Source organism: Miniopterus natalensis, chromosome 3 (assembly GCF_054644295.1).
Source record: "Miniopterus natalensis isolate mMinNat1 chromosome 3, mMinNat1.hap1, whole genome shotgun sequence".
In the NCBI taxonomy this organism is placed as follows: Eukaryota; Metazoa; Chordata; class Mammalia; order Chiroptera; family Miniopteridae; genus Miniopterus; species Miniopterus natalensis.
The window spans coordinates 97,872,758-97,875,695 of NC_142083.1; the positions used below are offsets into that span (position 1 = coordinate 97,872,758).

Below are 2,938 nucleotides of genomic sequence, written 5' to 3' on the forward strand. Positions count from 1 at the left end.
ACTGTAGGGGGACTGTACATTCATGCCCCACTTACAGTAGGCTTGGCTCTCAGTTTGGTTTGGCCAATGGAATGTGAGTAGAAATTTAAGTAGAAGCTTTAAGCACCAACGAGTAGTCTGGCAGCTTCCCTTGTCTTTTCCCTCTCCATGAGCCTGGCAATTGCCAGATCAAGACTTCTTCAGCCTGGAACCCAGAACTAAAATGAGCTGTAGCCCACCTGTAAACTGGTGTGTAATGTAAATGAGAAATAAACTTCGTTTGCTATGAGCCACTGATACTTGGAGGTTGGTTGTTACCATATCATGACAAGTCCAAACCAACTGTTACAGAACTAGTACCCAGAAGCGGGGTGCTGCTACAATAAAAAATAAACCTGAATCATGTGACTTTGATCTTGGAGCTGGACAGTGGCTGGTGAGGAAACTGTCATCGGAAGTTGGAAAGATGGTGATGGGTGTTACGCAGCGGTGAAGCGTTTGGTTAAACTGTAAGCTGGAAATAACTAAGAATATAAATTCTATCCAAATGAGCTTGAGTCTTTAGGCAAAAACTTTGGGAAAGAGAATACTAGTAGCATGCCTTGGTTGCTATTGGGTGCAGTTGATAAGTTACCGTAATGAAGAGTTGCCTCAGAAAATAATTGGCTAGATTTTAAACAGAAATGGAAGAAAATATAGAAACTCCAGACAAGTGATCCACATTTTAACCAATGAAAGATAAAACTAACGACCTTTAAGCCACAAAGTTTGATTAAAACTCATCTTTGTGACAAGGGCCATATCAAGTGTATGGCCCTCATGCCTTTTATAAAAATCTCTGAATCAGTCAAAGTTCCCAATAAATCCTTTCAGTTAGTGTAGATGATTCAGAGAATAGAGCTTAAGAGTGTAACTCTCCCAAAGGAGTTTGTAGGCTCCCTCTGCCTACAATTAAGTCTAAAAGGAGGCATGTCTGAAAAGGAATGTTGGTTTAGCTGTTGGCCCATGGGGCTGACAGGAATCAAATAGGTAAGAAGCCTCCTCCCTCTAAAAAAAAAAAAGCCATTAGCTTGGATTTTTAAAAGACCATGAGTGGCTCTTCCTGCCATCTTTCCCTGCTGCCATAATGGTGCATGTGAATGTCCTGGCTGTTGCTCTCAAGAAGGACTGGTGTCCTTCTAAGAAGAGAATATTTGGACACATGAAGAGAAACCAGAGGTGCACACCAAAAGAGGGACAGCCATATGAAGAGGCAACAAGAGGGCGACAGTCTGCAAACCAGAGAAGGAGACCTTGAGGAAACTAACTCTACCAGCATCTTTATCTTGGACTTACAGCTCCAGAACTGCAAGAAAATAAGTGTCTGTTTCTTAAGAAAAAAAAGTATCGTGCTCACTTCAGTAGCACATATACTAAAATTAGAATGATACACAGAAGATTAGTATGGCCCATGAGCAAGGATGACATGCAAATTTGTGAAGTGTTAAAAAAAAAAAAAAAAAGAGTATTGCCCGGCCTGCGTGGCTCAGTGGTTGAGTATCGACCTATGAACCAGGAGGTCATGGTTCGATTCCCAGTCAGGGCACATGCCCGGGTTGCAGGCTCCATAAGGAGCGTGCAGGAGGCAGCCCATCAATGACTCTCTCATCATTGATGTTTCTCTCTCTCCCTTTTTTCTCTCTCTGAAATCAATAAAAACATATTTTTAAAAATATGGTAGGCTTTTGCATAAAGTCATGAGGACCTGTGAATAATAAAAGCATCATTGTATCTTGCTGCCATTCCATTCCTGGCGTACTGCCCTCACCCACATGGTCCGAGATGGTCCGCGGCCACCTCTACGGTCTAGCCCTTATGAAGCAGAAAAGTGAAGGGGATGGCTTGCCCTTTCCCCTAAATTGTAGAAGTTGTGCGGATAATTTTTGTTCTAATCCTATTGGCCAGAGTGTAGCCACATGGCCACATCCAGCTGAAAGAGATGCTGAGAAATATGATCTTTACCTTGGGCAGCTTTTTGCCCAGATAAAAACTCTAGGGGAATTAGAGAACTATTCCCAGGAAATAGCTCCACTCTGGAAGAACAATCGCAGCCACACACTATGAATGTTAACCCAACCCAACTGGATGGGTTTCCTATTACTGCTGTCATAAATTGCCACAAACTTAGTGGCTTAAAACAACACACATTTATTCTTTTACAGTTCTGGAAGTCAGAAATCCAAAACTAGTTCCACTGGGCTAAAGTCAAGGAGCTGGCAGGACTGGTTCCTTCTGAAAGGAACCATTTGCTTGCACTTTTCAACTTCTAATGGATGCTTGCATTCCTTGTCCAGTGGCCCTGTACTCCATTTCAAAGCACATCATTCCAATCTCTGCTTCCATCATCACATTATCCTCTCTGACTCTGACCTTCTTATCTCCCTCTTCTAAGGAGTCTTGTGATTACCTTGCACCCACCTAGACACTCCAAGATAATCTCCCATCTCATGATCCTTACCTTGATCATATCTGCAAAATTCCTTTTGTAACATTCTCAGGGATTAGGATGTGGACATACTTAGAGGCCTTTTTTTAGCCTACCACACCACCCCATTCCACAATTCATTCATTCATTCATTGAAAAAATATTTATTGAGCAAGATATGTTCCAGGCATTATGGCAGGTGCTGGAGAAATAAAGGTAACGATACAGACATGTTCTTTGCTTTCATGGGTAGATATTTTAGTGGAGATGGTAAGTAAAGAAATAACTAAGATACTCCAAAACCACGACATACATTATTTAAAAATTCAGTGTGATGTGACAAAAAATGACAAGGGGTTGGAGATGGCGGTTTTAATAGGTAGTCAGGAATGGCTTCTTGGGTAAGATGACTAATCCAAAGGGTTGAACTGAGAGTTCAATGGGCAGAACAGGGCCATGGAGAATTATTTCTAGGACCAGAAACCTAAGGAAAAC

General features: G+C 41.8%; 1 non-coding gene across 1 annotated transcript; it reads left to right on the forward strand.

Moving 5' to 3' along the window:
* Nucleotides 1-1,367: 1,367 nt before the first annotated feature.
* On the forward strand, nucleotides 1,368-1,474 carry LOC148093594 (U6 spliceosomal RNA). The gene has a single exon (XR_015714331.1). It is a non-coding gene; the product is annotated as a U6 spliceosomal RNA (small nuclear RNA).
* The last annotated feature ends 1,464 nt before the right edge of the window (nucleotides 1,475-2,938 follow it).